A 25,145-nucleotide genomic window follows, 5' to 3' on the forward strand; every position below is an offset into this window, starting at 1 on the left:
TATATATTTATATTTGCTATTCTTTTGCATAGATGTGGAAACTATTTAACTAATGAAGGGACCAAATGAAAGAGATTTGGATTACACCCAGTTAGAAGTCATTTGTCAGTTGGTCCAGTAAAGGAGATGGAGATAGAGTGTTTAGATGAGTAAAAGAATCAAGAGAACTATATTACATAAACCCAGAGAAGAAAGAATATGGGCTATTTGAAGACAATAGCTTACTTACACAGGAGAAGCCTCCCAAAAGATTAGATTCTCCAGAACTGCAGTAGCAAAGGATGATTATGATGATGATGATAATCATCATCATCATCATCATAATAGTAGCAGCAGTAACAACAATGATGATATTTTTTGTAATGAAAAAGGCCTCATCTGACTCTTTTGCATATTATTTCTGTAATACAAGACCCAGTTCAGAAATACCAGTTCAGAAATACCAGTTCAGAAATCTAGGCTAGTGTTTACACTCTCAGAAAAGAGAAGTTGATGACTTCTTAGCATAAACCATTTCCTTTCAATTCTCATGCTTACAAAAAAAGGCTCTGGTTTCCATATCTAGACCCCATATCAGGACTCTAGGGGTTCCCTGAGAGGTCTAATGCCCTTGGCTTGAGACACCCCTAGTATACTCTCCCTTCTGAGATTATCAGTTGAGAATGAAATTAGTCAATGAGCTTTAAATAGTTTTTAGAAAGGAATATTTGCTAGGGAACATTTAGAAAAGGCAAAATGAAACTGATTGGTGCAAAACATAATGCCAAGGGGTGGCTAGGTGGCGTAGTCAATAGAGCACCAGCCCTGGAGTCAGGAGTATCTGAGTTCAAATCCGGCCCCAGACACTTAATAATTACCTAGCTGTGTGGCCTTGGGCAAGCCTCTTAACCCCATTGCCCTGCAAAAACCTAAAAAAAACCCCATAATGACAAATATGTGTGACACACTCTCCCACAGGTACATACAGAATGCAAGGGAAAATAGGCTCAAACTAAGTCTCCACTTGTTGCAAAAGGATAACTCAGAGCTGCTGTTTCCTGAAGGTCCTTTTGTCTCATTCATGGGGGATACTCAAGAAATTTTCCTTAGATATGATGAATCTCTGCCCATCTATCCTTGGTTCCTATTGCAAACATTGCCTCCAGTTGAGCTGATGACACCTTTGGTATATAACACAGATATTTTGGCAAACATATTAAGAAACAAACAGGAAAATGGAGAGATACAAAATCATACTGATCTTTCAAGGCTAGTAAGGTTCTTCTCTGTTAAAAGTCACAATCAGTAAATATTTATGTAGTGCCTACAATGTACTAGAGATGCAAAAAGGACAAAAAGACAGTCCCTGCCTTCAAAAAACTCACAGGGAGACAACAGTCCAACAAGCTATTTTTAGGAAAAGAAGAAATAATTAAAAGAAGGAAGGCACCAGAACTAAGAGGACACGGGAAAGATTTTCTGCAAAATATGGGATTTTAGTTGGGATCTGCAGGAAACTAGTGGGTGGAGATGAGGAGGGAGAACATTTCAGCCCTCAGGGACAGCCAGAGAAAATGCCAGAGATGGAATTTCTTGTTTGAGGAACAACAAGGAGTTCAGTGTCAATAGATCAAATAGTGGCACTGGATCAAAATGGCATGAAGTAAGGTATAAGACCAGAGAAGTAGGAGGTGGAACAAGGTTATAAAGGGTTTATAATGTTAACAAGTGGATTTTGAATTTTAATCCTGGAGGCATTAGAAGTTTATTGAGTAGAAGGATTACACGATTGGACCTATGCTTCAGGAAAATCACTTAGGTGGCTGAATGGAGGATGAACTGGAGTGGGAAGAGACTTGAAGCACAAAGATTCACTAGCAGGCTAAGGCAATAGACTATTCATGAGTTGGTGTCACAGTGGATAGAGAGCCAGGACTGGAGTCAGGAAGAACTGAGTTCAAATTGGGCCTCAGATACTTACAAACTGTGATAACCCATTAGTTAAATGAGCTATACGACAAACCATTCAAGTATCCCTGCCAAAAAACTACTACCCAAATAGGGTCCAAAGAAGAGTTGGACATAAGTGAAAATGACTTAATAGCAACAAAACTCATAAGTTGATGAGGAAGTAAACCCCGGCAACGGGAATATCAGAGGAGAGAAGAGAGCACATATGAGAAATCTTGTGAAGGTGAAATCAATAGGCTGTGGTAACAGATTGAATTTGGGAAGTGAGAGATATTGCAGAATCAAGAATGATACCTAGGTTGTGAACCTGAGACACTGGGAGGATGGTGGAGTCTTCAACAGAATTAGGGATGACTAGATAAGTACATTAAGAGGGAAGGAGGGTTTGAAGGAAAGACGTCTACTTATCAGCCAATTTGAGATGTTTTGTTTAAAAGGCAACTTACATGTGGAAAAAAACTAAAAACTATCTGATTACACAAAAGTATAATCCAGTTGTCTGGGGAAATTCATTAAACTCTCTTGCTTCAATATAAAAGATTGGAATATATGAGATTGGGAGTTAGCAGAAAATTTAAGATAACATAAGTATATTTGAAAATCATCAGCATAAAGATGGTAATTAAATTAATAAAACTGATGAGATCCCAAATGAAGTAGCATAGAGAAAGAAGAAAAGAGGACCCCAGACAGAACTCTGTGTGGGAACTTCCATGAGAGGCTGTGACCTGCATAAAGATCCAGTAAAGAAGACTGGAAAAGGGGCAGCTAGGTGGTGCAGTGACTAGAGCACTGGCCCTATGGTCAGATGGACCTGAGTTCAAATCCAGCAACAGACACTTAATAATTACATATATATGACCTTGAGCAAGTCACTTAACCCCCATTGCCTTGCAAAAACAAAAAAAAAAGACTGAAAAGGAATGGTCTGAGAGGTAAGAGGAGAAGAAGGGAAAAGAGGTATCAAAAACCTAGAGAGAAGAGAGTATTAAGTAGAAAAGTAATCAAAAAGTTAAAAGTGACAGAAAAATCAAGAAGAATGAGGATTGAGAAAAGGCCATTGGGTTTGGCAGTTAAAAGATCTTTGGAGAGAACAGTTACATGGAATGGTGCGGCTGAAAAGAACAGTTTCTATGGAACAGTGAGGTTGGAAAACAAATTGTAAAGGATTAAGGAATTAAAAGGAGGAAAGAAAACAGTGGCACACATTGTAGATTATTTTTAAAAAGGAGTTTGAAGTGGTGATGGGAGGTTCAAGTGAGGGTTTTTGGAAATTAGAGTAGACAAAATTATGTTTTTGGGAAGTAGGGAAAGAACCAGGGAGAGACTGAAAAATAAGTGATAGAGTGGGGATGACCAAGGGGCAATCTGTTCGATTGATTGTGTAGGGGGAAAGGTAGTTTGGGTAAGGAGCAAGATCATGTATTCATATGAGAAGAGGCGAAGGAGGAAGTAGTAGTAGAAGGTAAGGAAGAAGGACACCTAGCCAAAGCTGAAGCTGAGACCTTTCCTTCGCACATCAAATCCCTCTGACTTTCCCTCCCTGTAGGTAGATCTTTCTGAGGGATTCAGTTTAAAACACCCTGATCACTCCAATTTTTGAATTCCCTTTTCAGGCTAACTCAGTGTTTTTATATTTGAGCCAGAGAATGTAATGAATTCCCCCAGCCAACTGGCTTATACCTCTTGTATCAGATTGTTTTCAAATTTTTTTTTGCCTTCACATTTAAGGCTTATGATTGATTGAATGAAAGGTGTTGACACCTAGTTAGGGTGGTAATGGTAATAATGGTAACAATAATCACTAGCATTTATATAGGCTCATAACAAGAACCAGACACCATTTTAAGTGCTTTATAATTATCATTATTCTTTTTAATTACTCCTTACAGCAATTGGGGGGGGTGGATGCTATTTTTATCCACCCATTTTACTGATGAGAAACTGAGGCAAACAAGTTAAGTGATTTGCCCAAGGTTACACAGCTAGTTAATGTATGAAGTTCAGGTTTTCCTGACTTGAATCTCTAGAATATTATCTGCTGTGTCACTTCATTGGTGTGATTTTGATCCTGTTCTTAGGATTTTTGACAATAACCATTATCACCTATTTATACAGCTGTCCTGATTTTAGTAATAAAAGGTTTGCTAACTATATAATGTCAAAAAAGATTCTGAGATGAAATTGAAAATGAAGAGGAAAGAATCTATCCAGTCTGTCAGTTTCCTGACAGAAAAGGGGACTGTGCCATGTCTCTGTATGGCAGATGGGTGCTCTGCTTGAGCCTGAGTGTACTTTGCCTTGATACTAACTCTTGGAAAAGGGTTGCTTCAATTTAAAACAAAATTTGAATAACACACCACCTTAACTACATCTTAAGAAAATAGAACCCAATTTTTTTTTTAAAAAGTCTGCAACAGGAATTTGCTAAAGATCACAATATATTTGATGAAATACTGCTGGTGGAGCATCCTTCTGACTCTCCTCTCCCTGCTCAAATAAAGGGGCTCCAGAAAACTACCTACATTCAAGGTATATTCTTGGTCTGTATCCATTTCAATCAAAATGTTGTGTCAGCATCTCAAAATCAGCATTCCAAAATAGAACTTAATCTCTCCCTGCTGGAAATCACCTATCTTTTGAATGCCCTCTCTCTCTCCCCTCACACTTTTTTTTTGTCTGGGAAGTTGCTATCCTTTAGGCTATCCAGATTCAAAAACAGCATGTCATATTGATACTTCATTCCCCCTCATCTCATATATCTGATCAGTTACATGTATTTCAGATCTTACCTCCACAATATCTATTTTTTCTAATCTTTCTATTGCTTTTCCTTTTTAAAAAGAGTTTAAAAATTTTTAAATGTTAAATTTTTTAAATTAATTTTTTTAAAATTTTATTTTATTTTCAGTTCTGAATTCTCTTCCTCCCTCTTTCCTTCCCTACCCATTGAGAAGGCAACAAAGACAAAACAATATTTATGGTCACACAAAACAAATTCTTGTGTAAATATAAAAGAAAGAAAAGGAAGAAAGAAGAAAAAGTAGAAAGGAAGAAAAAAGGAGGAGAGAAAGGAAGAACAAAAGAGAAAGAAAGAAAAGAAAATAGACTTCAAACTGTATTCTCATTCCATCAACTCTGGAGGGGAATAGTAGGTCCTTGATTGCTATTATCCCCACCTTGGGTTCAGGATGGGATTAGGGTAGGATAGGGCTGACGTTTGTTGGCAGGCATTTGGCAGAACCTAAAGGTTCTCCCCCATGACAGGGAGGGAAGACATAGGACAAATTATGTTGAAGGAAGACCATATAATTAAGGCCAATAACTACAATGCTTTGCTGGGCATATTTAATAATAGTTAATTGACATTTATGTAGTAACAACTCTACTTCAGGCACTATGCAAAGTGTTTTACAAATATTATCTCATTTGATCCTCATAATAACCCTATAAGATTATCTTAATCTTACAGTTGAGGAGATTGAGGCAAACAGAGTTCAAGTGACTTGCACAGGGCCTTTATGGCTAAGAAACATCTGAGATTGGATTTGTGCCACCTAGCTGCTTGAACCCAAATGATAGTCAAGAACTATATTACTATTAGTCCTTTGGTATTGAAGAAGACCACGCCAATAAACCAACAAAATGACTGGAGGCATGAGTTGCACAATTATGTTTATTATAGGGAGTAGGCTGTATAATGCATCACTTGCCTTTATCAGAATCATTTCATTCCAGGACATGAATTATAGAAAACAGGACTATTGAAGATGTTCTGGCTGCTGTAGGAGTCTTTTGGCCCTGAAATGGTTTCTATTCCTCCCGTATCAACAAGGTACTACAGTACATCAATATCTCTGGGAATGCAACATTCAGGTACATTCTAACCTGTTTCTCATCAGAGTTAAGAGTTATAAAAAGTTCTGAAGGGAGGGAAGTCAATATAAAGAATAGCATTAGAAAGAAGAATATTAGGCTTTATGAAATTATTTGATTTTTACTTGTCTCTGAGTTTAGGATAAATATTTTTATGGTGTCTTTAATTATTCATTTTCTGTTGCATCATCATTGTCTTGGACATTGGAAGTACGAGTGTGTCAACAAAAGTCTGGTTGGACCCAAAACCAGCCAAAAGATAAAATTCTCCAGAGTAGGTCACAGAAACTAGGTAGTGCAGTGGACTGAGCGATGGTTCTAGAGTCAAGAAGATCCAGGTTCATATCTACCTTCGGACACTTACTAATTGTGTGATCCTGGGTAAGTTACTTAATCGCAGTCTACCTTAGGTTCTTCATCTGCAAAATGGGGAAAATCATAACACCTAGTTCCCAGGATTGTGGTGAAGATCAAATGAGATGTCTGTAAAATACTTAGAATTCATGGTAAGTGGAGCAGCTAGGTGGCATAGTAGATAGAGCACCAGCCCTGGAATCAGGAGGACCTGGGTTCAAATGTGACCTCAGACACTTAATAATTACCTAGCTTTGTGACCTTGGGCAAGTCACTTAATTCCATTGCCTTGCAAAAAAAAAAAACCCAAACCCCCAAACTCATAGTGCCATATAAACATTAATTATTATTATAAAGCAGGGGTAGGGAATCGTTTTCTGCCAAAGAGTCAATTGGATATTTATAACATCATTTGAGGACTAAATTTGGTCAAATATTTAATCAATTCACTCCTAAAAAGGTACTAGAGTTTTTGAATTTTGATTCCCAGCCTTGGCAAGGCCAGACCAATAGAATTGAAAGTTCCTCACTCCTGTAATATAAAGGAAGTTTCTCAAGAACTATTGAATAACTCAAACCCCTTTGATCCAGAGAGGACCTGTTTTCTCTCTGGAAACCCTTTTTAGGCTGGAGATTTTTCACATAAAAACTAACTATAATCAAGAACTAATTTAAGTGCTGGGCTCCCCTTGTAGGAACTAGTTGACTCTAACTGGAGATCATAGGGAGTTATGAATCTTCCTCTCCCCAACTCTAACCCACCAACAGGTGGCATAAAGACAGAGTAACATCACCTTGGTGGCATGATGGGAGCCTTGACACCTAATCCTTGCCTAACTCACCCTCCTTGCTCAATGTCCAGGTTCCACAAGATAGACTCCCATCCCATATCTTCTCCTCTCTCCCACATCCCTTACCTCTGTTGGACATATCTAAGAGCCTACTCCATTCTAACATTTTTTTAAGGTTTTTGCAAGGCAAATGGCATTAAGTGGCTTGCCCAAGGCCACATAGCTAGATAATTATTAAGTGTCTGAGGCCACATTTTAACTCAGGTACTGCTGACTCCAGGATTGGTCTCTATCCATTGCACCACCTACCCACCCTTCCATTATAACTTTTAAACAGACTATCCTTTTGGTAGGGTACCATCTTTCTTTGAAGTCCTTGGAGCCTTGCCATCTACACTGCTACTTCCCCATTCCTTTATACTACTTGTGTTTTCATCTTCTATGAGCTGAGCAGGAACATGAACCCACCTTTATATATGGTCTTACCCAATTTGAGAGCACAGAAGACTCAGTTTTCTGTCTATATATCCAGATTTGGACATAGGGCTTCATAGATAATTCACACCTAAAAAAATGTTGCTCCATTACATTCTCTACTATACAAAGCTGTTGGAATGTTCTTTCTACTTTTGCCAGAAGGCCAATTCAATTTCTGTTTCTGCCATATACTTTTCCCAAAAAAGACATAATGATTAAGAACTCCATATGTCATAGAAGCACAGGGACAGCATTACTGAGGAATTTGCTTGAAGAGGACTTTTTTGAAAATTAAATTTTTTTCAATGGAAAAAGAATCTATTCTACCTTCTACCTCTCCCCCACCACTGGAGAAAAAAAGAAAAACAAAATCTTTAAAACAAATATACATAATCAAGTAAAGTAAAGGGCCACATTGGACATGTTCAAAACATGTATGTCTCATTATTTACTCTGAATTTATCACCTCTGGAAAGAGGTGGGTAGATTCACTAATACAGTCTTTTCGATCATATCTGATCATTTTCTTTAAGGACTGAAGGACTGAATCATTTTATTGATGAGAATTCTTAAGTTTTAATAAATTGATAATCTTTACGATTTAATTGTTATTGTTCGTTTGCTCTGTTCACTCTTTATTAGTCTTCTAAAATTTCCTTGAAACCATTTCCTTCATTGTTTTTTATTAGGATAAGAGCATTCCACTGCATCCATATACCATAATTTGTCCATCTACTTCCCAATTGATGGAAACACTCTTAATTTTCCTTTTTGTGACTCTATAAGAGTAGATACTATAAACTTTTTTCTTTGCATGTGAGTCCTTTGTTCTCTTTTTCTTTTGTCTCTCTAAGGTATAAGAAGTGGCATACTAAACATACAAGTTTAGTAATTTTGGGGGCATATTTCCAAATTGCTTTCTAAATTGACTGGGCAATTTGCAATTAATTCACAACTCCAATAACAGTTTGCCTTAATATGCCTATCTTCCTAAATCCCTCCAACAATCATTATTTTCCTTTTTAGGTGCCAATCTGATGGATTTGAGGTAAACTCTCAAAATTGTTTTAATTTGCATTTCTCTAATTATTAATGACTTGGAAGCACCTTTTTAATATAGCTATTAGTAACTTGGATTTCTTTGAAAACTACAAGAACTTTTGACCTTTATCAATTGGGGATTGGATCTTATTCTTATAAATTTGATTCAGTTGCTTACGTATCTTGGAAATGAGACTTTTATCAGAGAAAGATATTGCAAAAATTTTCCCTATTACCTGCTTCCATTTCTAATTTTATCTCACTAATTTTGTTTATATAAAACAAAAAATTTTACATAATCAAAATTGTCCATTTTATTTTCTAGGATCTTGTAGAGTACTTTTTTTTTTCAGAAGGACAGTTTCAGCACTTAAGAAGAGATAGAAGGCTGAAGACAATACAGGGCTTATACTCATTGGCAGCAATGATGGTCTTTTGCTTTTATTTGTATTCTGGCAAACCATAGAAACTTGATAAATACTAGCTGAATGACTATAGTCTCAGAAAGTCTTCTCATGTGTTTTTTTTGGTGGGGGAAGCAATAAGATTCTGAGAGGGGCAGAATTCCCAGTGAGGCCAAGCCTGTCCAAAGGGAGAGGTCTGCAGGATAGTTTCCCATCCAGTGGAGGAGTCCACAGTAGATCAACTTCTGACAGAGATGACAGCTTTGGAACAGGCCCAGAAGGAGCAGGAAAATGATACCAAGACCATCAGCAACTCTGCAGCCTCAAAGACATGAGTGGCCCCTCTGGATGTCTGCCCTAATCTCATGTGTTTCCTATATGGATGCACTCTGAGTACTTGGTCTGGTCCAGTTCCCTACTTATGTTCATTATTTCCACTAATGATATATTTACTTGAGGGAGATTATGTCACCAGGTATATTGGGAAAATATTTTATTGCTACTTATCTTACTATGCCATATCATTCAAGGACTCTGCTTTGAAATGATCATGTCTTCAAGCTGACTTTTATTTTATACCCCCCCATTTTATTGATATTTCTTTTTTTTATCACTTTCATTTCCCAGTCAGTATATCATTCTCCCTCTCCAATCAGGAATTCGTTTCTAATACCAAAGTTTTTTTTAAAATCAGTTTGGAAAACATTATTGTTGTTCAGTTGTATCTGATTCTTCATGACTCCAATTGGAGTTTTCTTGGTAAAGATACTAGAGTAATTTGCCATTTCCTTCTCCAGTTCACTTTACAGATAAAGAGACCTAGGCAAAGAACATAAAATGACTTTCCCAGGGTCACACAATTAGTAATTTTCTGAAGCTAGGTTTGAATTCAGAAAGATGAGTCTTTCTGACTTCAGGCACTCTATCCATTGCACTACTTAGCAACCTTTGGCAAATCGAACCAACACTAACCAAGTCTGACACTGCATGTATGTTCTCTGTATCCAAAGCCCTGCACCTCTGTAAAAAGGGTAAGGATATGCTTTCTCATATCTGTTCTTCCAGGGCCAAGCTTAGTCATTATAATTATAAGGAATTCAAATTCAATTTTTCTTGTTATTCTTTGCATTTGCAATATTGTTCTTGTTTAAGACTTAATTGTCTCTGACTTATTCTTTTTTCCTTTTTTGTTTTTCCAAAGCAATGGGATTAAGTGACTTGCCCAAGATCACATAGTTGGACAATTATTAAGTGTCTGAGGTTAAATCTGAACTCAGGTCCACCTGATTTCAGGGCCAGTGCTCTATCCATTGCACCACCTAGTGCCCCACTCTGACTTATTCTTAAAGATAAATCCATGGGTAAGAGTTTGTGAGCTATGATTTTAGCACATCTGGACCCACAAACTACTTGGAACTACTTTGAGTAGCCTTCTCTGGAAAAACCCCTTTGTGAGTTGGTTGTGCCCCTAAGATACCACTAATGTAGTTACACTGAAAATATCAATGGGTCTTGAAAGTTTGCTTTTTTGAATCATATTTCATGCCTTTAATAAAATGTAAGTATAAAGATTTCCCACCATCCATCCCTCCTTCCCTTATACAACAATCTGTTATAGGCCATCTTCTCTTTTCTCTTTTAATCTTCTCTTCTGGTGCTCTCAGCTCCCAGGTATTCAATGATTTACCTCTCTGTATATGATTCACAAGTCTATGTATTCCATGTATAATGGATATCATTTTGTTTGCCTTCTCAATGGATGGGATAGGACCTGGAGGGAGGGAGAGTATGTGGAACTCAAAATTTTAAAAATGAATGTTAAAAACAACTTTCAAAAACTAATCTTAACCAAAAGAAAAGCCATGTCCATATATCCAGCTCTAACTCTCTCTTCTTAATTCCTGTCCAGTGTTGCCATCTGTCTGCAGAGAAATCTTTACCTAGATGTTCCATAGGCAACATTTCTAAACTCATGCTCTTATATAATATAAACCCTCAAACTTGTCCCTTTCCAAGCTTTCACCATTTTTTTTGGAATTTATCATCATCCTTCTAGTCATAAAGGTTCATAATCTCAATTATCCTTATATCTTCCTTTCCCCTAATTTTAATCCTTGTCAATTCTACTTTCCCAATTCTCTTAACTCACTTGGGTCATACCCTAGTTTAGGCCCCAATCACTTTCTCATCTGAACTACTGTAGTAGTTTACTAGTTGTTCTCCCAAATTTGACATTCCACACCATTGTCAACCCCATCTTCTTAACACTGGTCTGACCATTTCATTTCTTTCCCATATTGTCTCTAAACCCTGTAGTCAACTTGCATTAAAAACATTGCACTATCCAATCTACCTCCTTTCACATTACTCCCCTGTACACATTCTGCCAGTTAAATTAAACTGTGAGAGAAATACTTATTTCTCTCATATTTTTAACTCATTTATTAACTGAGATGGAGGTTTTCCCCTATTTCCTCATTCAGAAATAAGCCCCTGTAGATTATTCAACTAGTCTCTGATGGACATTCTGATAGATGAGATTGCCCAAATCCTTTGGGCACATGTTTTTAGATCTTGAGTGTGTCCCCAGCCAACCAGAAAATCTTACAAAGAGAATCCAGTTTAGGTGGATTACAACTCATTATGTTCTATTCAGGGAGGTTTTGGAGGAAGTAGATCCCTTTAACTAGATCTCTAAGGTGAAGGTTGTGTGTGTGTGTGTGTGTGTGTGTGTGTGTGTGTGTGTGTATTGAAATGAGTAAGAATGACATTATCAAATTAATATCCCCATCTCTTCATTAAAATAAGCCTACCTCTCATTATGATACTCATTCTCATATTGTCAACCAATCACAGTTGATTTCTGTCTGTTTGGAATGCCAATTTTCTCAAAGATAAGCATTGATTGACTTCCAAGATTCATCTTTCGTATACAAGGGAAAATCAAATAACCATCATTTTATTCCTTATCTACTAGCCATAGCTACCAGACATTGTGTCTCTCTGACTTTTAATAAGTTACATATGTTTGCCATTCCTTAAATTCAATATTTCATTTCCCATATCCATCTCTTGTATAGACTATTTCACTTGACTGAAATGCACTCCCTTCTCACACTTCCTTTCAGAATCTCCAGCTTCCCACAAGGCTTAGCTCATGTGCCATCTATTCAAAGGATCTCCTTATTTATTAACTATTTCCAGTGTTTTTTGTATTTCCTTTTCTGTTTACTTGATTGTATTCTCCAGAATATAAGCTTCTTGAAGATAGGAATTATTTTTCATTTGATTTTGATTCCTCAGTGCCCAACTCTGTGTAATACACAAAATCTTTTTTTTTCTTTAAAATTCCTTCTAGCTTTATTTAAAACTCTGATCCTATGAATGAATTTATAATCCAAGTTGTTGTTGTTCAACCTTCAGTCAACCTCCCTGAAGAGGCTCAACAGTATCATGAAGGTGCTCTCTTTTTTTTCACAAAATCTCTTAATAGATTTTGATTTTAATTAAATGTTACTACAAATTAGTGAACACAGTAACTTAAGGGAGAAACAAGAAAAGAGAGTGACTTTTGTCCTAGGAAATCATTCATTATCATACTCATACACTGACAGCCCCAAAACAGAGATATAGATGAAGGTCACCAAGACTTTTTATAATCAGAAGGAATCTGATTTTCCATATGATCTCTCTCTTTTTGTGTCAAATTTTACCCTTTTTCATTGTTTTTGAAATTTATTGTTCCTCCATTCCATCCCTAAATCCACTGGAAAAAAAGAAAAGGAAAAACAAATCTCTTGTGACAAATATATATAGTCAAGTTAAACATTCTGATCCCTAAATCCATCACCTCTCTGTCATGAGAAAGAAAACATCTTCATCATTGGTCCTTTGAAATTCTGAATAGTCATTGCATCAATCATAGTTCTTCCATCTTTCAAAGTTACAAATGTATGCTTTTCCTCCTGTTTCTATGAGAACATAACAGTAGAGAATACAAATTGCAACAAACATACTAGTGTCAACTTAATTTGCGATTATCTGGAATTTATTTTATATATCTTTTGCATGTTTATATTTATATAAGTGTATGTACGTGTGTGTGTGTGTGTGTGTGTGTGTTTATGTATATCCCTCTCTGATAAAACATAAATTCCTTGAGTACAGGGATTGATTTATTTTTGTTTTTGTATCAGAAAATGCTTGGCTTGATAAATGTTTGTTGATTGTGAGTTTGAAATTGTTTACCTGCTGATTTGTTCCTGTTATTCTTTTGAAAATAAATGTCAAAGATGGTTGCATTAAAAACAGTCTTGTCAGAAGAAAGGAGGCCTTGGGGTTGGGGAAGATCCTTGGTTCAGGGGCATAGTCCAGCTATGCAACCTGCCTTGAGTCTCCCCCTTAAGTTGAAAGTTCAAGGAGGAATCAGACAAACCGAAGGAAAGGCCTCCAGGTCAAACATTCCAAATGGGAGTGGTCCAGAGGCAGAAGCTTCCAAGGTGATGGCAACATGGTAGATGAAGACCTGTGGAAATGGGTCTGCACTATCGAAAGGACTGAGGAGTTCCTGGACTGTTTAGTGGGGATGCTTTCTCCAGACTTGTACAGGTAAATTATATATGCTTGATTACCTAAACGACTGTCGGGAAGCCTAGACAAGGATTGAAAACAGAAATGAAAGGAGGATGAGGAAAATTGTGCAAAAGAATCCTGAACTGGGAGTCAGCTGTCTGAGGTGACCTTTTGGTGATTATGATCATAGTCCTGGGCTTCTGGAGCAATTCTCCAAATATCTCTCTTGGCTTGGGATGGAAAAAATAAAAGGGAATCTTAAGGAAGTCAGTGAGCAGTAAGTAAGAATCGGAGACCTTAGCTCCTAGGGTACCATAATGAGCCCCCAAGGGTCAATGTATTTAATGTGACATCACTAGAACATTTGCTCAATGATGGAGGGTGCACAATCATTACCTTGGCTGAAGAACATATCAGTGTGGTCCACACTCTCCTCTCTGTTTCTTTGTTTCTGTGTCTCTGTGTCTGTCTGTCTGTCTGTGTCTCTCTCTCACACACACATACACACATACAAATACACACACACACACACACACACATACACACAGATTGAATTTGTAGATCAGCCCCTTGGCTCAAGATTAAACCATAATTATAAAGGTTACTTTCAGGATCATTTAGTCATTTAGAAGCTTCAAGTGGGTTAGATATATATTGGGATTGACAAAAAGTTGAATGGTTTTTTCCCTCCTCTTTAATTCTCATCTCTCTTCTAAGCATTCACATCTCGTTCAGGAGGTAACTAGGTGATGCAGTGGAGTTCTGAGTTTGAAATCAGGAAAATCTGAATCCAATCTCCATTTACTAGCTATGTGACTCAGTGGGTCATTGGACCTCTGTCTGCCTCAATTTACTCAATGGTAAAATAGGAATGATAATAGTTCCTACCTCCCAGGGTTATCGGGAAGATCAAATGAGAGAAGATTTAGAAAGCACTTAGTATTGTATCTACCATAGAAAGAGAACTTGATAAATGTATTTTCCTTTGTTCCCTTCCCTTCTTTAACCCAATTCTCAGATTGCACAACTTAATCACCTCACAATCCTGGTCACACTCCTTTGCTACCAATGCAAAGAAATACTTCCAAACATGTAGTGCTGTCCTGAACTGCAAGGACACAGCACATGGTCACCAGTCAGAGATACTCTAGAGTTCCTATTCAGATGGATGATGCAGAATAAGTAGTGATGGCCAGAGGTCCCTATCTTGAGGACTTTATGCCGAGTTGAGAGTGGCTACCATAGCCACTGTCCTTGTTACCAGTTATCTCCTGTTTAGATTCCCTTTCCTAGCAGTGGGAGATGCTGTCACTTCTTTTAGAGGTCTCTCTGGGCTTTCTGAGTTCTAATGAGGCCTTGTACCAAAGGAAATAGGATATAAAAGTGAGGCAGCTCCATTCTAGAGACCAGGTTGCTTAGGCAAAAATACATATTCCCACACTTGGAGGCATGAAGAAAGTCACTCTACAACATGGCTCTCTGAACAGCTCAAAAGGTCCTTATGTTTCAATGCTGGAAGGAAGAGGGATGGTCAAGGAAGGAATGGGTGATTTCATTAGTATATCCTTGGACTTCAGTAATTAATCATGGAGACTCAACTCTGCCATAAATCATACATGATTAGCAGCTGCCCCCTTGCCCCATGTGGCCACCAGGGAGGGTGACTGAGCATCTCCAAAGAGAGTTGTTGGGGGAAGTGGTGGGGAGGTACTCAAAGGGCATCCATTACACTTTGATACTTAGTACCTTCATTGCAAAAATGAAGATAGGCAAAGACAGAAAAAAAGTTATAGAATATGATTCAGAACAACCATATTTTCTCTCATCTGGCCACAGCTGATTCTTATGAATCTCCAGCTCTAGGCCAAAGACTTATGATACTTAAAGCTATTATACATAATGAAAACTTTTATTTTTAAAAAGTGAAGACTTTCATATTCTATCTTATTCTTTCAAAGTCTATCTCTGCACTAGCTGCCCCCCCCTTGCCCCATCCTCCACCCCACCCCATGCTTGTATTGAAATCTTTATCTCCACTTCATAGAGTCCTTTTTTATAGGTTCTTGCAAGGCAATGGGGTTAAGTGGCTTGCCCAAGGCCACACAGCTAGGTAATTATTAAGTGTCTGAGGCCAAATTTGAACTCAGGTCCTCCTGACTCCAGGGCCATTGCTCTATCCACTGTGCCACCTTAACTGCCCCTTTCTTTTCTTTTAAGAAGCATTTTAGGTAACATCTTTCACATGAAATCTTTTCTGCTCCTCCCTCCTACAGAAGGCTTTCCTTCCAAACAATCTACTTGTATTTAACTACTTTTTATATAATTGTATTTTAAAATTTTCTATTTATGCTGAATATGTTACATGTGCACAAAAGTATGTATATCTGTATATACACACATACAAATATATATGCATTTGTATATATAATATGGATCACCTTGACATCAACCACTTGAAGGTTATATTTCACTTTTTCCCCAGTCCCCAAGGGTACTCAAGGTACCATTATGGAATCTGAGGCATTTAGACTCTCAGCTTACTGCCTCCAGCACCAACCAATAGTGTTCCTTCAATTTTAAAGGGTGGTCCCTGTATCCCAATTCCATTTAGCTACTGATGGTTGGACTTTTTTTTCACAGAAATATTTACTTCAAGATATAATTGCAAGCATAAAAGTCATTTCCCAGACATGTTGGAGATATAAATCCCCTCCCCCTGCTTCAATCTCAGGAGGGAAAGGGTATTGGATTCATAGCTCTGTTCAATTCCTATAGAACACTGTGTTAATTCCAACTAACCCCCACCCCTTTCAACCCCAACCCCACCACAGCTCAGAATCCAGACACCCTGCTTCTCAGAGTTTCCATGTCAATCTGACTGGCTATGATACCAGCTTATAGCCCTGGCTCCAAAGTTGCCATCACTTGAATTTCTAGTCACATGAAGATCATCTTCTGTATCAGAAACTGAGGAAGACAAACAATACAGAGCAGAAAAACAAACAAAAACAACAAAAAAAATCCCCCCAGGCATATTTCTCAGAAATGAGGTAAAAGAGAGGGAGTAGAGGAGAATCCTTCTCCTCACACCTGTTGAATTCATACTGTTCATAGGCAACTAGGTAGTGCAATGGATAGAGCACCTGTCCTGGAGTCAGATGGATCTGAGTTCAAATCCGATCTCACTTAGAAGCTCTGTGACCTTGGCCGAGTCACTTAACCCTGATTGCCTCACGTCCAAGGTCATCTCCAGTCATCCTGATTCATATCTGGTCACTGAACCCAGATGACTCTGGAGGATAAATGTGAGGCTGGTGACTTAGCACAGCCCCTTCTTACTCAAATCCAATTCTTGTGCTTGTCATGGCATCACCTCCCCTTGTTTTGAAAATTGGGCACAGTCGATTTTAGTCTCAGACAGTCAGTCAAAATGTAGCTACCCCCATCCACATGAATAGGTACTGAGGGCCTTCCATTTTAAGCAATCTGAATGTGTTCCAAAGACATATCAAGGGCACTTCCATGCCAAACCCAAACTAGATTACACACACACACACACACACACACACACACACACACACACACACACACACATCCAGATGCAGATAGATAGAATCATTGTCTTTCCAAATAAATTTGCAAATAGGGATTTGCTTCACTTTCTCTTTGTAGCCTCTGTACACACACACACACACAAATGGAAGATAGTACTTACCCTAAAAATGTAGAATAAGAGAAGACACTCACAAGAAGAAATAGAGGGTGACTAAATGGTAAGAATTAAGCCAAATTGCATGGGACTACCTGGGAAACCTGCAAAGGCCAGTGAATTGATCAGATAAAGTGAAAAGTCACAGCTATATATACTTTTGTGCACATATGTAACATATTTCTAAGAGAGAAAGTCAGAATGACAGAAACTTAAATTGATTATATTTTAATAAGAAAATTTACTTATGTGAAGTCACCCTTTATAGATAGTTTATAGTTAGAAGGAAAAATAAAAGTGAATAAGATAATAAAAGAATAAATAGAAGTAATTTTAATAGAATGATATATAAGGTATAATTAAAATTATTTTAATGTGATATATTTAATCAGGTAATTGGTTTCATAAAATAGAAAATGGAAGGAGGAAAGGATATCAACGCCAATTATAACAATTTTGTTAGAGGTTATCCAACGCAAATGAATTGCTCTGAGAACTAGTTTGCTGACTTGTCAATTAACAAACATTTGATCTATTTGCTAAGCAGAGTCATAAGAAGGGAACAGAGTTGATTGACAGGATGTAAGGATTTCATATATAGCATCAACCAGATGGTGACTGAAGACTGTTATTTCTTCATTACTCCTCAGTCTTACTTCTCAGGAATATCATTATTTTAGACAATATTTGGAGCCAGGTCTGACACTGATGATCATTATTGATGAGCCCACTAGAGAGACTATATCATTTTCCAGAGGAGTTATGATTCAAGAGGTTGTCATAGAGTCATGTGAGGGAGTTATTGTACTGGAAGTTGTCTTAGAATCCCACATTTCTCCTTCATCTCTTTGTGTAAGTGGAAGTAACTTCCCAGAATTTCCTGCCATAAGGCCTTAATTTTATATATTGGTGTCATGAGGAACAGGGACTCTAGCAATTAAGTCCACCTCTCTCATCGACTTCTGAGCACAGAGAGAGAGAAGTATGATTTGAAACAAGCTTGACATGCATTGTAAAACAAAAGAGGCAGTGTTTAGTCTGGAAGATAGTCAGTCAGATAGGTCAGTTGAGAAGAAACTGGGACAAAAGACTGAGACAACAAATAGGAATAAATAAGGCATTAGTTTATTGAAAGGCATTTAAATGGTTTTATATTTAGCTTGAATAACAAATCTTCAGGCAGGAAGGAGAGATGTGCTCATGTATCATATTCACTGGGGCTGCAATATAAACATGAACATTTTTCTGAGATTGTACCAAAAAAAGAGGATAATAATAAAATATATGTTAACATTTCCATAGCACATTAAGTTTTGCAAAAGATTTTACATATATGATTTCATTTTTACATATATTATTTCCTCAGAACAGCTCTATGAGGTTGATATGATTATTATTCCCATTTTATAGCTCAGGAAATTATGGCACAGAGATAGATGTTAAATGACTTGCTCACAGTCACACAGCTTATTAAGTATCTGAGACAGGTTTTTGAAGTAATTCTCCTTGACTCCAAATTTGCCACCTTATTCTCTAAACTATCTTCCTATCTGGAAAATTTTTATCTTCAAGGTAGCTAGGTATTGGTAAGCATGGCTAAGTAATGTGATTTGCTAATAAGAGGGGATGGTGAGAAATAGATTTGTTGTTGTACAGTCATTTCATTCATGTCCAGCTTTTCATGATGCAATTTGGAGTTTTCTTGGCAAAGATCCTGGAGTGATTTACCATTTCCACTTCTAGCTTATTTTACAGATGATTAAACTGAGGAAAACAGAGTCAAGTGACTTTTTCAGTGTCTTGCAGTTGTTAAGTATCTGAGGCTGGGTTTAAATTTAGGAAGATGAGTCTTCTTGACTTCAGGCTCAACATTACCTACTGCATCACTTAGTGGAAATAGAGGCATTTCCAAAAGAGCTAACATTTTTGGGGGCATACTTTGCTACTTCTTGTTGATCTTGTTGATCCCATTTGATCTTGTTAATGTGGGGAGTTGATAATTTAGATTGCATTCCAACCATATTTGCTCATCTTCTATGCCTCTGATCCATGTTTCCCCCTAACTCATCATTAGAGGCCCACCCAACATACCAGAGTCCTTCCTTCCTATAATTTTTTTTCCACATACATGGATGTCAAGAGAGCGCTCAGGTTGTCCATTAGTTATCCTTTGTTCTTACTATGGGACAGGCTCACCTTTCTTGTTTGTTGGGGTTTTTTTTTCCCGGTTATCCATTTTCCTGATGTTGCCTCTTCATGGTAATGTACTGTGTCTTATCTCACCTGCCATGAATCTGAGTGACTCTCAGCTTTCTCAGCTTTAAATCCTCAGACTGTGGAATTATATGATATGTGATCTTGCAGCATCATAAGAACAATACTGTTGTTTTTTTAAAATACACCTTTATTTATTTATCTATTTATTTATATTTACCTTTTATTTAAGACAATGGGGTTAAATGACTTGCCAAGGTCACACAGCTAGACAATTATTAAGTATCTGAGGTTGGATTTTGAACTTAGATCCTCCTGACTTCAGGGCCGGTGCTCTATCTACTGCAGCACCTAGCTGCCCTACACCTTTATTTTTCACAAAAACTTGGGTTAGTATAAAGTACTTCACACATTCTCGAAGAAACAGAACTCAGAAGTCATGTAGTTCATATTGTACTTTTCTCTCTAAAACAAAGCCCAACAAATGGTCATCTCTTATTTGTGTGAAGACTTCTACCTCTGTCTCCTGAGGCCACTCATTCCTTATTTGAAGAGCTCTAATTGTTAGGGATAGTTCTTCTTAGGGTGAGCCTATATCTGCCTATTTTTTTTGGCAGCTTCTCCCATTACTTCCAGATGTATCTTGTGGGGTTAAGCAGAACAAGTCTAAGGCCTCTTCTTTGGGACCTCATTTTGCATATTTGAAATCACCTATCAAGTATCACCCCCACTCACCATTCCCAAGTCAGTCACCTGATATCCATTATGGAGCAGAAGGCTCTTCAACATCCTGGTTGCCCTCCCGAAAGACAAGTGTCCTTTTTAGTTCTGTGCAGTTTCCAAGGCCTATACTAACCAATGACCCCTTTGGTCAATCAATAATTAAGCACCTACTATGTGTTAAGTACTATGCTAGATGCTGGGGACACAAGAAGAGGCAAAAAAATGTCCCTGCCCTCAAGAAGCTTACATTCTAACAGGGGACACAATATATACAAAGCAGTTGTGTACAGGATAAATAGGAAACAACTCAGAGAAGGGAGGCACTGGAATTACGAGGGTTGGGGAAGGTTTCCAAAGGCAGATCAATAAAACATGACATGTGAGCCCAGTTCATAGTCACTTTAAATACATATAAGAGAATTACATCTTACCACAAAAAATGGAGTCCAATAGGCATGTGGAAGTCAAGATATTTTCCATTTCATCAAGCCTATTTCTGATGGGGCCAGAGATGACAGGAGGCAGATGGAGAACACAGAGCTCAGACCCTGCTGAGCTCAAAGGGAAGATAAGGCAATCAAATTCTATCAGTCTTTGTCTAATTGCTCTTTGATTTTGGTAGCTTCATGATAAAAGATACCAAGACACCACAAGCAAAGTATTTCACAGCACAATTCAATGGATTGAGACATTTTTAAAAATAGATTAGTTGTAATATATATTTTAAATGCTGGCAAGATCTACAAAATTGGATTTCATTTTAAATACCAGATGGGTACAAATATTCAGCCAGATTCTCTCAGGGTGAAAATGATTTCTTGGCAGGAAATTGTACATTTGTAGAGACACATTAACTCTTGCTGGAGAATACAGTATTTGAGGCTACACTCTGGTTATAATTAATAAGGGTTCTTTCAACTCTCAAAGAAATAATTTAAAGTACAGTGTGTTACACTGAAGATTGTCTGAGTAAGAAAAAACCAAATATGGAATTTAATATGGAATTTTACAGGGAAAACTAAAGGTTATATTTTACCTGGGTGGGATTTTCAGCTGGAAGGTGGGATTTCCTGTAAAAGGTGTTACTTTAGCCAGGACTTGAAGAAAGTCAGAGACCAGATGAGGAAGGGGAGAGTTACAGACATGAGGAGTACCCAGTGAAAAACCCCCAAATTCTTAACCTTTTTTGGTGGCATGGAGTCCTTTGGTGGTCTAGAGAAGTCTATGGACTTCTCATAAGAATACATTTAAAATACAAGAAGCAAAATCCTAAATTTCAATTAGAGGTTAGTGAAAATATGACTTTTTTTTCCCATCCAACTTTATAAATCCCCTGAGGGTCTATGGCTCCCTAGTTGAGAACCCCTACTTTAGGGAGAATAACTAATTGTTGCCTTTGATTTTGCTTTCTTCTTCCCTCAATAATTGTATATAATTAACTACAAAAACAAAAAAAAGACAAAGATCTAGTTTATTCATATTATGTGATAGGTTGGGAATAGTAAGCTAATGGATAAAGCTATTAACTGCATATTATATTAGGGGACGTAATTATAGTATTTTATTGAAAGCAGATGATAGAGATTTTTGCAGTAATAAAGATGTGAACTGCTCTTCATGTTAGCTCTACATAGAAGACAGTGGCAGAAATATTAAAAAAATGTAATATATTTCTTTTTAAGAACTCATTTGGGAGCGGCTAGGTGGCGCAGTGGATAAAGCACTGGCCCTGGAGTAAGGAGTACCTGGGTTCAAATCAGGGCTCAGACACTTAATAATTACCTAGCTGTGTGGTCTTGGGCAAGCCACTTAACCCCATTTGCCTTGAAAAGATCCTAAAAAAAAAAAACCAAACTCATATTTGCATAGTCTTGACTGGCAAAGCAAAATTACCTTGAATAGGACCATGAGAGAAAAACACTTTGATGAGAGCTCAGGAAATAAAAATGACTTAGTGTTAGTTGAATTGTGTTGGAAAAATCCTTCCTTATCCAATTACTTCTAAATATATATGCTGGGTCACATTTGATCAGACTTATTGGAAATAGGAAAAATATGGTGTCCTTGGTTAGCATAATTATGACAAAAGAGACTCAAATGATAGTACATATCTCTCAGAGGACATAAAGATGCTAAATAAATTATTTAAGGCTTGGAACAAAACACTGAAGGACATCCAAAAAAATCTAGTTAATCAGAATTGCACAAATCTAGGCAAATTAAAAAGTACACAGAGTTAAATGGATAATTTATTCAAGTTAGAAAAAGAACACAGAGCCAACTTTGAGGAGGAAGAAATATCTGTGATACTGCATTGACAATATGAAATGTTAGAAGTTTCTATTTTGAGTCATTTCCCACAGATGGAATAATACTAACAGCATGTAAAAATATTTTGATGGTTGAAGGAATGGAGTTTTAAATTATCCCAAATTTCTTTTCATTCATTTTCATATTCATGTTAAAAAAGCAAAGCACATCTATAGTGTTTTTTTTTTAACAATCAGACCTGGTTGATTCTAAGTTTGGTATCCAAATATAGTTTCAAATGGATGAGACTGCAGATTTTATTTTTAAAATGCTGTCTTTTTACTTAATTAAAAATCAGTTTTCCTATTAACTTTTCTTACACTTCCCTTTGCAAATTAATCTATCACTCACCTAGTATATTACATGCCAATGAAAAATTGGACAGGTTTTTAGCTAAAATGCAGAATCATGTTGCACAAAAGTGAGCACATCAAGCGAATGATAAATTGTTCTTTAAGCATCTTCAAGGCAATCTGCTGATTTAACATGCCCTCTTTGCTTTATTTCTTTGTATATTCTTTTCTTCCTACCTGGAATAATCTCTTAATTTGTCTCTGCCTCTTCACATTCTAACTGGCTATCGAGTCCCAATTCAATGATATCTGTCTTCTGAATAGAAACTTCTTAGCCCATTGAAAGGAGCAATAGAAACCCTCATTTCTACTTCTGTTGAGCCATTAATCATGTACTACCTCAGGACATTGTATATTATTCTGTTTCATTTGATTATGATATTATTATTATTATTATTTTCTTTGGTAGTCTGAATATGAGAGCTAACACAAGATTTCTTTGAAAGGAAAAATATATATAGTATCCACTGATAATCACATAAAATTTTTGTATGAAATACATATTTCATTTATATATAAATTTTATTATATATTATATAAAGAGTTTCATAATATACATTCACAATATACACAAAGATATATTCACACACACACACAAAATTTATGCAGTTAGGTTCAGGGAATAGCTAGTTGTATGGACAAGTTAGAGCTGACCCAACTGTAGCCAAAGAGAGCAATACTGATTAGTTATACTTCCTATATGCGGATACTTTTGACTAATTTAAAGACTTGAGTTCTTTATGAGGCTAAAAAAAATAAAGAGGTCCTTGGGGACCATATTCAAATTTTATTTATTTCCTCACTGAGGGAAGTTTGAGGCATTATGGAAAAGAGTCTATCAGAACCAATGATTAATCACACTCAGATTTGGATGTTTGTGACTATATTACTATTTTTTTCCTTTCCTTTGCTTTGTATTTTCAACTAGATTAAAAAGGAAAAAACAAATCTTGTATATGATGATAATATGCAGCCCAGTACATAATAGTTATTTAATAAATATTTGTTTTAAATTTTTTTGAATTTCAATTTTTCATCTTTGTGTCAAAGTTTAGTGAGTCTTTGGCCTCATTCACCTCATACTCCAACCTAGCAGGTTGGTTCTCTAGCATGCCACTATCTTCTCCCCTCAGGGTTTTATAAACACTATTCTTCATGAGACCCAATAAACCAGTTATCAATCAACCAATTAGGTTTTGCAAAGAGATAATTATCAGAATTAATATCTCCTCAAAAATCTGGGAAAAAATTGTCAAGAACCTAGAGTTCAAGGAAAAGTAGGCTCAGACTTAGAAAATACATGTAGGTAGTTACTAATTGCTCTTGATTGTATACAAGTTCTTCCTTCCTAGAATCCTCTCAAAGAGAAAGAACTGATAAATGTATAAAACAATGTATATGGTTGGGACTTTTTTGCCAACATGTAACCAGACATCTAATTGTGTCTAATGGTAGCCATCTCCAGAGAGGGAGAGGGAAGGAAAAAAAAAAAACAATGTATATGAAACTTTATTCTATATTTAGAAGGAATAGCAAGTTGTTCACTATAGATTTTTGTGCAATCATATACTATGTTATGGAAAGGTTTGTTTTATTCCATAAATTAAAATAAAATAAATTTAAAAGACAAAAGACCCCAAGTTCCCTAAGGTAAGGGTTTCTGTTGGGCTCCTTGTAGGTTCTTGAGGAGTCCTGAAGCTGCTTTTCCTCAGAGTGTCTAGTTCATCTTTAATATGTCTCTCCTCCATCAGTCACAGCTCTGCTAGGGACACTATTGGGCTGCTAATGAGAGGTCCAAATCTTCCAACCTTTAAAAGTTCACAAAGTCATCCTCCAATCAAGGCACTTATGGGCTTAACTGAAGTTGTTCCCTGGAATGTTGGATTCTCACTAGCTTGTTGTTTTTATCCAAGGTCCCCTGGGCTTGATTGACTCTTCCTTAATCAACAATGAGACTTCCTGACAGAGGAAGGTCATTTGCTTTCCTCTTATGTCTCAAAAGCATTTTCCTCCTCCTTTAATTGATTATTAAAACCTAGTTTATTCCCCTGATTGATTAAATGATTCAATAGGCATGTCTAGACCTTGTTCTGAAATTTAACCTTTTTTGCCAATCTATCACTTTTATGGCCACCAAACCCCATTCTTTCCCCCCTTAATCTCTAAACAGTCCCTTAGTTTTCCCAGTCCATCCCTCAAATGATTACACTGTCTACAACAGCTGAGACTTCATTATCAGACATTTCATCAGTTCTCTGATAGCACCTCATCTTCTTTGTTCCCTTGCCTTTCTATGTCTGCCTTGCCATTTCTCATCTTTGTATAACCTTCACCATCCAATTTCTGCTGCTTCTATGCTAAGCCCTTCTAG

This window comes from Macrotis lagotis, chromosome X (genome assembly GCF_037893015.1).
Source record: "Macrotis lagotis isolate mMagLag1 chromosome X, bilby.v1.9.chrom.fasta, whole genome shotgun sequence".
Classification (NCBI taxonomy): Eukaryota; Metazoa; Chordata; class Mammalia; order Peramelemorphia; family Peramelidae; genus Macrotis; species Macrotis lagotis.